Source organism: Lycium barbarum, chromosome 3 (assembly GCF_019175385.1).
Source record: "Lycium barbarum isolate Lr01 chromosome 3, ASM1917538v2, whole genome shotgun sequence".
Lineage (NCBI taxonomy): Eukaryota > Viridiplantae > Streptophyta > Magnoliopsida > Solanales > Solanaceae > Lycium > Lycium barbarum.
Genome location: NC_083339.1, coordinates 103,797,362 through 103,811,321, shown reverse-complemented (window position 1 = coordinate 103,811,321; position 13,960 = coordinate 103,797,362).

The following is a 13,960-nucleotide window of genomic DNA, read 5'->3' as shown; positions in this document are numbered from 1 at the left end:
AGAGGTCTGGTTATGATGTTGATTATATTTACCACCATGCTACGGCTGGTTGGGCAGTTAATACCACCAATCTACGGCCAGTCGGGCAGTTATCACTGATTAGTTGGGCAGATAGCACCAGGATGATAAGTAGGTTAGAGATACAGTATTGTACATAGATGTAGTTAAGCACATGAGAGTATAGTGTCACGACCCATTTTGGTTAGGCCGCGCGGGCACTTACCTTCCCACCTCGGTAAGCAAACCCTCATTCCAATAATGAACAAATACACGAAGAATGAATTTAAAACAGCGGAATCAAACAAATACCTAAGTCTCAGGATATATCTCTATATAAGTAGTAGAAAGTGCGGAAGATTATAAACACCCCCAGGGTCTAGTCTGAATAATACAAAAGCATCTAAGTAGAATAATACAATCTGGAATACTAATACATAATGTCTATGTCTCTGAAGTAAAAATAAGACATATGATAGGAAAATCTTCAAGGTCAGCGGACGCAATGCTCACCTTGGAAACTCGAGAGAAAGCTGAAGTGTTGATCAGCCATAGGTCACAGAAGTGGATCCGACCTGGTACTCTGCATTCATAAAAGAATGCAGTAAGTGCAGGTCAGTACAAACAACAGTACTGGTAGGCATCATCGGCAGACTAAGCATAGTTAACACAATTCAGATAATAAAGCAAATAAGCAAATAAACCAACCAAGCATGAGACAATATAATCGCAATCGAGTATCCGTTGTCACCTATGTAAAGCATCTAAACCCGAATATGTCAAGTCTGAGTATATCCGATCCAATCCACTCATCATAATCCAATCATCAAACATCTCAAACAAGTCATAATGCAATGCAGTGCAATAATGGTATGAATGTGATGCTATGCCATGCAAATGAGGTGTACACATGTACTCCGGACAAAAATATCGACGTCTGGGTAGCACAACCAGCGTGACTCGCGAAGTCTAAGTGCCACCCGTCCCGAATCTTTGCCCAATAGATAAACGGGACCCTGGCTAATTGCTCACAGGGGGAGTCTCACCGGCACTACCCTGGAGGACCCGTGGAGTCCATGCACTAACAACGATTCCGGGATAGCATCGAAATCGGCCATGCAACAACGATGCCGGAATAGATCATCGGACATCGGCCATCTCACAGTCACTCAAGTAAAAAAGTCTGTCAAATATCAGTTTCATACAATCAACGATTCCGAAATTGAACCTCGGACATCAGCTTTCTCACAATCACTCAAGTAAAAGAATTTGTCAAATATCGGTTTCATATAATCAACGATTCTGGAATGGATCTTCGGACATCGGCCTTTTCATAATCACTTAAGTAAAGAGTTCATGAAAATATCAGTTACGCTCAATCAACGATATCGGATCATCATCGGGTATTGGCCATGCATCATGAATATGAGAGAATGCATACAATGCATATGTAAAACAATCAAGTTCGATACCACAAGTACCATAATAGGGTACACCAACAACGTATCATATCACAATACCAACAGTGGGTATGCCAACATATATCACTAACTCAAGTACCAACAGTAGGTATGCCAACATATATCAATAACTCAAGTACCAACAGTGGGTACGCCAGCAATGTATCCAAGTACAAATACCAACAATGGGTAGGTCAAATCTATCTAAATCAAGACGACAAAACAGAATCCAATATCTACCAACTACACATGGCATCAAGCCAACACAATGAAACAATCAAGGCACACATAACGGGGTGGCTAGTCCCAATACACATCAGGGCCCAACCTAAGGCAATATCCATCCCAACTTCATATCCGAAGGTTCACATGTTGTTTCCGACATTATAATCTAAATATGTGATTGGCTATACGAAGCCTCACCAAAGGTAAACCATAACCTACCTAGATGGCTGAATCGCAACACTGTAGTCTAAGCATAATCGAATTCTATATTAGAAATCACGAAGATTGATATTAATTTTGCTACTATTTCAATTAGGTCAATTTTAACCCTAGAAATTGGGGAAACGGACCCACAAGGGCAAAATGGGAAATTCGAGAGAAAAATACAAATTAAGTACTAGGTGATCATAACCCAACCACAAATTGTTGGTTTAACTCAAGGATTGGCCTAAATCTGATTTTAAGGAAAACCCCCCAAATTGGGTATAAACCTTAAGTCTTTGATTCCGAAATTGAACAGTAAAAGTGGAAGATATATGATTAATATGCTTTGATCAGTCGATAACCAACATGAACATCACCAATTTATCATTAATAATCTTAGGGAAAATGTTCTTCGAAACCCTCTTTCAACTCTTATCACCATGGGTTATTTAGGGGAAAGGGGAAATCTAACATGATTATAGCTTAAAGGAAGAATGAAGACATGAGTAGGAATTACCTCCAAGATCCTCCTCCAAATATCGAAATAGGGTAAAATGAGGGTCTAGGGCTTTTTAACACTTCATTAATATTATTAACTGCCTGTCACCCGCTGTAGCAGTACTGGGACCGCTCCAGCGGTCAACCTAAATGGCTAAAGACTGCTTCAGCGGCAAGGCTACCGCTCTAGCGGTGTCGCTGCTGCGGTGCTGATGCCGCCAAAACGGGCACCAGACACCAGAACCCATGTTTCACCTTTCGATCCGATTTTTTGACTAATTCCCGAGGCTATCTGCTCACATAGACACACACAAAAATACGCTGCAAACCCGCTCGTGGTCTCGAAATTTCCAATGGGGGTCTCGTTGATCAAGTCAACCCCTAATGCCTTAATTCCAATTTCCCATCCTAAGTCCCGAAATGCATCCGAATGCATTGGGATCCGAAACAATTAAACATACAAGTTCTAAACAACCATCCGGACCTCTCGAAATTGATGAAATTCTGAAAAAGGTTTGTTTGCCTAAAAGTCAACTTTAGGTCAACCCCTTTTCACTTTAAGCCTATATTTTCATCAAAGTTGCCCGAATCCGGCCTAGACACCTAGAGAAGAGTGTCAACAGTCCCCTCGGATCAAAAGTGAGCTAATCAATGTTCGAAAATGGGCGAAAACGCCGAAGAGATTATAACGACCAAACGGGTCGTTACATCAGATACCAATTGAACCGTTGCTCGTCCTCGAATGAAGAAAGAAGGAAAGTAGGGAAAATACATGAATTAGTGAACAACTGGGGATATCGGCTACGCATATCGGACTCAGTCTCCCAAGTAGCCTCTTCCACAGTGCGATGCTTCCATTGCACCTTCACAGAAGCAATCTCCTTTGACCTCAACTTCCGAACATGCCTATCCAAGATCGTGATAGGCTCCTCCTAATAAGTCAAATTCTCATCTAGCAATATAGAATCCCAACGGACAATGAAGGTGCCATCGGCATGGTATTTCTTCAACATCGAGACATGAAAGACCGGATGAACTCCCGCCAAGCCTGGCGGCAAGGCTAACTCATAAGCTACATCGCCGATACAGTCCACAATCTTAAATGGATGAATATACCCGGGGCTCAACTTGCCCCTCTTACCAAACCTCATAGCACCCTTCATGGGTGAAACCTTCAATAGAACCGGGTCACCAATAGCAAATTTCAAATCCCGGACCTTCCGGTCCGCATACATCTTTTGCCGACTCTAAGCTGCCACGAGCCTGGCATGAATAACTCTCACCCTATTAAGGGACTCTCTCAATAGATCCGTGCTCCTGGGTCGACCCTCGAACCCATCAAACCAACCAATCGTAGATCTACACATCCTACCATATAAAGCCTCAAAAGACGCCATACCAATGCTCGAATGATAACTGTTATTGTATGCAAACTCGACCAAGGGCAAGTGTTGATACCAATGACCACCAAAGTCAATAACACACGCTCTCAACATGTCCTCGAGCACCTGAATGGTCTGCTCGGACTGGCCATAGGTCTGGGGATGGAATGTTGTACTAAATTCCAGTCGGGTACCCAATTCCTCATGGAATGCCCTCCAGAATCGGGAAGTGAAGATATTGCCCCGATTAGATACAACAGAAATAAAGATCCCATGTAATCTCACTGTCACGACCCAGCTAGGGGCCGTGACGGGTACCCAGGGCTAACCGCCGAGCACCGTTCGCACTACTACTCCCTTAACCTATTTAACTATCATTCATCGATTTCCTGTCAACTCTAAGAAGTATCGGATTTTGCATTACAAAAATATACTGCTTTAATACAAGAACATGTTTCAATAAACTTATACACATACATACTATCCATATCGTGGAACCACATAACCCACACCTAGCATCTACGAGCCTCTAGTAAATGACATATACAATGTACACAGAAAGAGCAACCAATTAGCACCTCTGGAAAAAAATGGAGTGCTCCTGTAATCTGCGGATGGCTCTTACGGATCTGCGACGTCTCCCTGTCTGCCTGTGGGCATGAGCACAGCATCCAAAGAAAATGATGTCAGTACGAACATTGTACTGAGTATGTAAGGCATGCATCAATAGATATGGTAAGAGTAATAAGGTAAAGTAGAACAAGAAAATAACTGATATCTGCTTGCCTCTTAAGGCGGATCCATGCATGCTTATTAATACTTTGTTGCGGAACGTGCAGCCCGATCCTCATATCATTACAATATGTTAGTGCCGAGGAACGTACGGCCCGATCCATAATTATAATATGTTAGTGCCGAGGAACGTACGGCCCGATCCATAACCCATATACCCCGCGTCCGGGATGAAATCATGATATGCCAGCTGATCAGGTGGCTATGCGTCTATAGCGCCTCACCTTTCCCCATATCCCCTGTGTACATATACATATCATATACTTATATCATATACATAGCATGCAGGAGAACCCAAGGAAAAGCTATAATTCCATCGGAGTGACGTAAGGTCGGTAACCTCCGATTATAAATTATGGACTACTCGTCATAACTTTGTCTCGCCTTGAAGGAACAACTATTATAAGGCGGGACTATCAATGAAGAGTGACATTAGGAGAACATAGAATTAAATCATAAATCTCGCAAGGTGTCAGCTCATGTACTTTGGAGTCTTAAAATAGTCATCTATCTGTGAATAAAATTGAGGAATTAAGAACAGCTCAACATTCTTATATCATCATTGAAATCATGATTTGGAACCTTTAGCGTGAAATCATTCTCATCATAGTCATCATAGAAAAATACTTTCCTATTCGGCATCATTGTCGTTGTGATAAAATATTTTCATCATTGTCGTCATAAGAGCTTACAAAATCGCAAACTATTGCTTGGAAGGTTACGGGTATTTGAAAGACATTTACGGGTTATCAAGAAAGGAATTAAGCATTGGAATCGTAGAACTATAACTTTATTGAAAACAAGGAGATCATGAAAGAGTTTATGAAATCGTAACATAAGATTCATGCCTTTGAAAGAAGGAGACGAGCCTCAACATACCTTCGTTGTTTATCTGAGCTATCGTCCACTTGTCCCCTTTTGATATCGCGTCGTTACCTTCACGAGAGAATTTTGGACTAATGTTAGTTAATCGATTATGAAAACGCATCGTTACCTATAGAGAAAATTGGGCGGCGTTCCCTTTGTTTTTACCACTTTTCCCCCATTCTATCTCAACTCCCAAACATTTACAACAATACTCATAATATCACAAGCAACATTCATCATTTATGTACCTTACACAAAATCCACCATTTTCCTCCAATTTCCCCACATTTTTATGGTTTTAGCTAATCGTCACATTTCTCGCACATCACACTTAGTTCGTAGTCTGAACATCATTTATAATGTATTCATAATCATATCATATCAACTTTCATGATTTCCATCCAACTACCACTCAATTGTGACACTACACATTCTTTAAAAACCCATTTTCCATATTATTTCTATATCTCAAGCATCTTAGCCTTCCAACACCTTAAACAACATACCAAAGTCATGAAACTTACCTTAGTTGATGGTTGAATAAGCCTTGAGTAGTAATACCTTCTTTGCACCAAAACCCTACTTCACCTTTCTTGAGATTTCTTGAGGTAGATAGCCTTTACTAGCATTTCATACTCTTGTTGCATGGATTTGGTGTTGATGGTCTTAGGTTTCCTTTGATTCTCCTTGAATTTCTATGGATGAAGTGTTTGAAGAATGTTCTAGGGTGTTCTTGAGTTGTGTGGGTGAGAAATGAGATGAAATGAAGCCTTGGCCCCTTTTATTAATTCAAAATCTGGTCTTTAATGAAAAATTGTCGGGATGAACAGTGGTCGTATATCGTAGTTTACGGACCGTATTGTGGTTTACGGTCCGTCCTCCGCGATCGTTTTTAAACTTTTCAAAAACAGAAAGTTTGGCTAAGGGACATGGCACTTTACGACCGAGGTTTACGGTCCGTAAACTAGTTTACGGGCCGTCCTCCAAGTCGTATTTAACCATTTTCACAACTTACAGAAGGTTGAGATTTTTGACAAGCTGGGGGACGATCGCACTATACGGTCCGTAAATCACTTTACGGGCCGTATTGTGCTATACGACCACTGAGCTGAATGATTTTCTGCAACTTCCCATATTGCTTAGACTTCTCATTTTAATCATCCTCGTCCATGCACATGCATTGCCCACCTTTTATCTCATCTTAACTTAGCCAACTTTCTCGTCTCCCATCGGATACTTTCGAAATCTCGCCTAAGGTCATCAAACGTCGTTTCTTGCTCATGGACATCATGCACTCATATTCATCACTAGTTCCTTCTCTTGCGTACTAACGGAAAATTTTCCGAGGTGTAACATTCTTCCCCCCTTTTGGAACATTCGTCCTCGAATGTTAAAATACTCGGGAATTCTAGGAAAATTTTGCCAGAGTCTCCTTTGTAAATTGACACTACTCACCTGCCACAACAACCCATAATATTTCCGCGTCACGGGGCTACACCACAATAACAATTCCTCTATGGCCACACACGACCAAAACATAAAAATTTAAAACATACATACCTTATATCGTCGACGTCTCATCTTGAATCTCTTTTGGGGATTGGAATAAACGTGGGTAATTGGACCTCACGCTCTCTTCCGCTTCCCCGGTCATTTCTTCCCGGTTATTGGTTTGCCCCTGACTTTGAGTTAAGCTACCTCGCCTGTTGCATGCATTCTTACAGGGTCTAATGCATCGGAAACCAAACTCCCCCTTCATTCAGTGATTAGATCGCTCTCGTAAGTTGCCATATTCCAGGTGATTGTCCTATTTGCCCCTAACCATAATCTCCACTCAACGCTCCAACTTAGTTCACCATGTGTTTTTTTTTTCCTGTTCGGAGTATTATGACTCCATCATCCTTGTTTTACCTTTTACTCCTCGTCTAAGTACACACTTAGTTTCCTTGGCGGCGTATAAATACCTACAAGTTACATAATTCTTTAGTGCGATTCGCATTCGTACACATCTATCCATATACATATATCCATATCTATATTTGTACTCACAATCACACTCGTTTGCACATCATGTCCATGGCCATGTTCATATAGATATCAACATCATTCACACGACTTTCCCGTCAACGTCTTTGTCCCGAGAACAGGGTAGCCCTATAGTAAAACCCGTGCTAATCCCATAACTTATTCTGAGTCTCAAGCCGGCATGCCTTCTCCGTGTAACCACCATCACCCACTATATTTACAACTCTCTCCGGTGTCATATCCTCATTTGGGGCTAGGAGAGTATTCGACCCCAGAAGCAATTAAATCAGATATGAGGACAGAGAAATGAGAGTTTTCATCCTACTGAAAGAATAGGCAACCACAACCAATTGAATAGTACTCCTTAAACTGATTCCAACTCTTTTTCAGCCATGTCACACCCCCGTAGTTTCCTTCCCCCATTTGCGCCGCTTAGAACCTTAAGGGCACAACGTTTCACCGATCGACCTTGTATTTCGCTAAAAGTTCATCTGAGATTTGTAATTTAGAGGGACGGGGAGGTGATGTAATCTTGAAGATCTGTGGGTCCACCCCCACCTGTCGTCGATGCTCCACCATCCTTGCCGACTCACGGCCCTTCTTCTTCTTCTTGCTTTTGGATGTCACCTCACTCTACCGCCTTTAGTTAATACGCTCCCGTAGGGTTCGTCACTTCATCCTTCACTCCGATATCTTCTCTATTCGCTTCCCCCCTTTTAAGGGTTTTACTCGTACCTGTAAATCTTAAATTCACGTACTTTTTCTCTCCACACTATATCTTGCTCATACCGTTCCCCATGATCTACGGCTAGAACAATTTATGTGTGAAGTCTTAGCGTACTCACCTTACAGTCTTGTAACCAAATAACGCACCCGATATAGCAACCCGAGCTAAAATGTATTTTACTTAGCCCATCCAATAGTTGTGAGTCTGTATCCACATCCGCTCCACTTAGCAACTTCCTGCCCCATAGGGACGCCTACATTAGTAGTAGGTCTAGCCATCCATGCCACCCATCTAGTGTCACTTGCCCTCTTTTCCGGCACTCAAAATTTGCTCGTAACGCCACCTTCGTTTCTCTAGGACCTAGGTCTTTTACGCCGCTACTACGCCCCTTACCTTCTATTCTTTTACTCCTAATTCCCCTTGACACTAGTTTCATAATCACCTTGTATCACTATCATTATTAATTGTAACTCTACTCCATCGCATCATCTTCGTAGAATAAATTCATAGCTCCTGGCTATCTTCTCCTCTTTCGCCCTTTAGTTCATATACTTTACTTGTGCCAACTTGGTATAGGACATTCGTAGGGAATACTTCCTCCTTTAATTACCACACACTATCCCTTAGGCACGCATACTTCGCCTATTTACTTCTTGCTATGCTCTCGCTCTTATCCTTCCTGTCCGACTTATTTTATTTCCTCCCGTTTTATAATCGATCTTCGACCCTTCGTATGAGAAGCCATTTTCTTAACTTAATACTGCTCTGTCCCTTAGGATATACCACCTTGTCAATCCTTCCCTTGGTGCTAAGAATACCCTATTTGTTCTAATCATCCCCTCTCACTCCGATCACGTTGACTCCCCGCCTACTAATTGTCCTGTTCCGTTATTCATCTTCACTGTAATCTGGGTCTTTTACACCCAACTAAGGATATCACCCATACTCTTAATTATACCGATCACAGCTACTGCTACTTCACTGTATCCCTTTTCTCGGATTCTCTCTCAGGTTAACTCCTCCCTCTTTGTTGGCTATTATCTTGGTCATTGAGGAATTCCTGCACTGAGCTTTCCCTATCAAGGTCCTTCAACCTTTCTCATTTACTACTCCCCGGTTCGCTTGCCGGTTTTACGCTCGCATTCATATAAAGCTGAACATGCCCTTAGGCGTTTCCTTACTATACTTTACATTACAATTCTCGTTACGTGCTTATAACATAGGATAGCCTCACGAAGTAGGCGCACTTAACCTGTTATCCTTTTTAGTCAGTCATATAACATTTACCATATGGATTATCCGCACATGTATTCGCATTAATCATAAAAGGTGCTAACAATATACCTGGAGAAATGTCAGGGGAAGACTCAAAATCCGGTCGTTCGACCAATGCCTGGATATGGTGCTGGGATCCACTTGGACTGGGCGTTCTTCGATCTCTACCACTGCTTACTAGCATCCGTGGCCCTGGCCTTGGAGGGTGCGCCGATGATGAAGATCCCATTACCATTCCCGTAGTCCGAACCTCACTTTTACCACGTAGCGATGGCCAATTTCGTTTTACATGACCTGGCCGAGTACAGGCATAACATACGTCCGAGCCCCGTCGACATGGTCCCCAATGTAACCTGTGGCACTGAGCACATCGTGGTACCGAGGATCTCTTCGGGTCAGAATGACTCCAAGTTCGGGGACTAGAAACTCTGAGACTCTCGGGTGACCTTGAATAAGTAGATCCGTCGAATCTGGGTCCAGGAAACCGCGAAGGAGCACCTCTCAACTCATGATCGGTCCTTACAGAATTAGATCTCTTTCCCCAATACCTATTATCGGGACCCCCATTGCCCACCTTTTATCTCATCTTAACTTAGCCAATTTTCTCGTCTCCCATCGGATACTTTCGAAATCTCGCCTAAGGTCATCAAACGTCGTTTCTTGCTCATGGACATCATGCACTCATATTCATCACTAGTTCCTTCTCTTGCGTACTAACGGAAAATTTTCCGAGGTGTAACACTCACAATATCTCGAATATACATCTTGGCTAACTTCTCTGTGGTATAAGAAACTTGAACCGAAACAAAGTGAGCGGACTTAGTCAACCGATCCACTATCACCCAAATAGAATCAAACTTGCCAAGGGTCTTCGAAAGACCCGTGACAAAATCCATCGTAATCCTCTCCCACTTCCACTTGGGAATGGGCATCCTCTGAAGCACCCCACCGGGTCACTCATGCTCATACTTTACCTGCCGACAATTTCCACACTTAGCCATAAAATCAACTATATCTCTTTTCGTGCGACGCCACCAATAGTGATATCTTGAGTCACGGTACATCTTAGTCCCTCCCGAATGGAAGGAATAGCGAGAGATATGGGCCTTAGATAAAATCAACTAAATCAGATCACTAACACGAGAAACGCACACGCGCCCTCTAATCCTCACAATCAATCACGGTCTCCTTGGCCTTCCATCTTGAAACCCTATCTCAAATCTTGCTCAACTGAGCACCCTTAAACTGATGAACCTTGATCCAATAATGATGACCTCGCCTCTATACAGGCCAAGATCCTGCCCGGGGCTGAAATATCAAGACGGATGAAAATGTTGGCCAGAGTCTGAACTTCCATGGCCAACCGATGCTCGAAAATAATCAATCGAGCTAAACTCCCCATACTTACTGTCTTGCGACTCAAGGCATCAACCACCACATTGGCTTTACCAGGGTGATACAGAATAGAGATGTCATAGTTCTTCAGGAGCTCCATCCATCGGTGTTGCCTAGAATTAAGATCTCTCTGGGTAAACACTTGCTGAAGGTTACGATGATCGATAAAAACCTCACAATGGACACCATACAAGTAATGCCTCCACAACTTTAAAGCGAAGACTATGGCCAACAACTACAAATCATGGGTAGGGTAATTCTTCTCGTGAACTTTTAACTGATGGGAATCATAAGCTATCACTCTACCCTCTTGCATCAACACTGCACCCAAAGCCATACAGGAAGCATCACAATAGACAGCGAAGTCCTTACCTTCCACGGGTAAGGCTAGGATCGGGGCTATGGTCAAAAGAAGCTTGAGCTTTTGGAAGCTCTCCTCACAGTCATCCTCCACTGGAAGGGAACATCCTTCTGAGTCAATCTGGTCAAGGATGAAGCAATGGCAGCAAAACTATTCACAAAGCGATGGTAATAACAGGCCAAACACACAAAACTACGAATCTCAATAACCGTAGTGGGCCTCGCCGAACTCCTCACAACATCAATCTTCTGTGGATCAACCATAATCCCCTCCTTGGACACCACATGGCCCAAGAATGCTACAGACTCCAACCAGAACTCACACTTGGAAAATTTATCAAACAAGTTATGCTTCTTCAACAACCCAAGAATGGTACGAAGATGGCTCTCATGCTCCTCCCTACTCTTGGAATATACCAAAATGTCATCAGTAAACACTATCACAAAGGAATCAAGGAACGGCCTAAAGATGCCATTCATCAAAGTCATAAATGCAGTCGAGGCATTGGTAAGCTCGAAAGAGATCACTAAAAACTCATAGTGACCATATCTCCTCCAAAAGGCTATTTTTGGAATGTCCTCCGCCCTGATCTTCAACTGGTGATAGCTAGAACGCAAATCAATCTTCGAAAACACTGAAGCACCCCGAAGCTGGTTAAACAGATAATCAATACGAGGTATAGGGCAATTGTTCCAGATAGTGACCTTGTTCAACTGACGGTAATCAATACACATCCTCATGGTCCCATCTTTCTTCTTCACAAATAACACTGGGGCACCCCAAGGGGAGACACTCGGTCTAATGAATCCCTTGCTCAATAGATCCTGCAATTATTCCTTAAACTCCCTCAACTCGGTAGGTTCTATCTGATATGGTGGGATGGAAATAGGATGAGTGCCCAAGTCCACGTCGATACAGAAATCAATGTCGCGATAGGGCGGCATACCCGACAAATCTGACGGAAACACCTCCGTGAACTCGCTCACAATAGGGATACACTCAAGGGGTGGAGATGCAACAGTCGTATCACAAACATGTGCCAAATACGCTAAACACCTCTTGCTTACTAACTTCTTCGCCCGAAGGAAGGAAATAACCTTTTTTGGAGCGGGACTAGGAGTACCTGTCCCTTCAAGCCTAGGAATGCCCGACATGGCTAAAGTGACTATCTTGGCGTGACAGTCCAAGATCGCATGGTAAGGAGAAAGCCAGGACATACCCAATATAATATCAAAGTCCACCATATCCAGAATCATCAAATCTACCCAAGTGTCGTACCCTATAAAAGTAACTAAACAAGATCAGTAGACTCGATCAACAACCACAGAGTCTCTGATCGGAAAAGACACGTGAACAGGTATATCTATGCTATAACAAGGCAAATCCCAACCAACGGCATGAAATGCTGATACATATGAATAAGTGGATCCAGGATCAAATAACTCAGATGCTGCTCTATGACAGACAAAAATTGTACCTGAGATCACAGCATCTGAGGCCTACCATGGAATGAACAACAATAGGCTCCCCCACGCCTAGTCTGGGATTCCTCTCTTGCACTCTGAGTACCACCTCTAGCTGGTTGAGACCCACCTCTAGAATCATGGGAAGTACCTCGGCCTAACTGAGCACCGCCTCTCTGAGAAGTCCCTTCTTGACCACCGAATGATACAGGAGTCCTCGGTGACTAATGATCCCTCCTAGGTTGGGGATATCTCCGGGAAACATGCCTAACCTCTCCACAAGAGAAACAAGTAAGAGGAGTCAAGTGCTGAAACACGAAAGCCGAAGACCCAGATGAAGCAACCCTGTCCACTGGTCTAGAGAACGAACTCTCAGGAGCTCTCTACCTAGGTGGATCACTAGAGAAAGGCGGTAATGCTAAATGCACGGGACGATCAGAATAGGGCTGAGGTGGACTCGAAAACTGACCAGCACCCCTCGTACCTGAACCCCCAAAGCTGCCAGTCTGATGTTGCCTCTTATCACAGCCACTAAAAGCATGGGCCTTAGCACCCTCAACCATAGAAGCATGCTCAATAATGGACTGGAAGGAAGCCCCCATAGACTCCATCTAAAGACAAAGAATCTGTAGAGAGCCAAATAGTCCTCCAACAAAGTGCCTTATCCTGTCAGCCTCGGAAGGGATCAACGGAGTAGAGTAACGGGCCAAATAGAGGAAACGTATCACATAGGACTCCAAGGACATGATAGGACTCCAAGGACAGGCCCTCTGCTCAAGGTGTAAAACCTGCTCCCTACGAGCCTCTCTCAAAGACCGGAGCATATACTTCTCAAAAAAGGCCTGGTAGAACTGAATCCAAGTCAAAGGAGGAGAACCCTCAGGTCTGCACGCCACAAAATACCTCCACCACGTCTTTGCGTCGCCACAAAACTGGTAGGACACATAATCAATGTCGTGGGTCTCCACTATCTCGATACGGTGTAGCAACTCATGCATATCAAGAATAAACTCGTAGGCATCCTCAGACGACGTACCAGAGAACCTCGGTGGCTCTAACTTCCTGAATCTCCCCACCAGGTCCTGATCAGTAGCAATCATAATGGTACCATCCATGGGCCTAATATCCTCACCAGGGGCGGGTATAGCATCAATACGAGGAGCCATAGCTGCGGCGGGATGTGTTCCCTGTGTAGGTCCCTGCTTAGGGATCTGTGCCCCAACCCTAGTTTGTGAACCCCCGTTAGGTGTAGTGAAACCGGCAGCTGCCTGTCGGGCATCAAGGTGAAG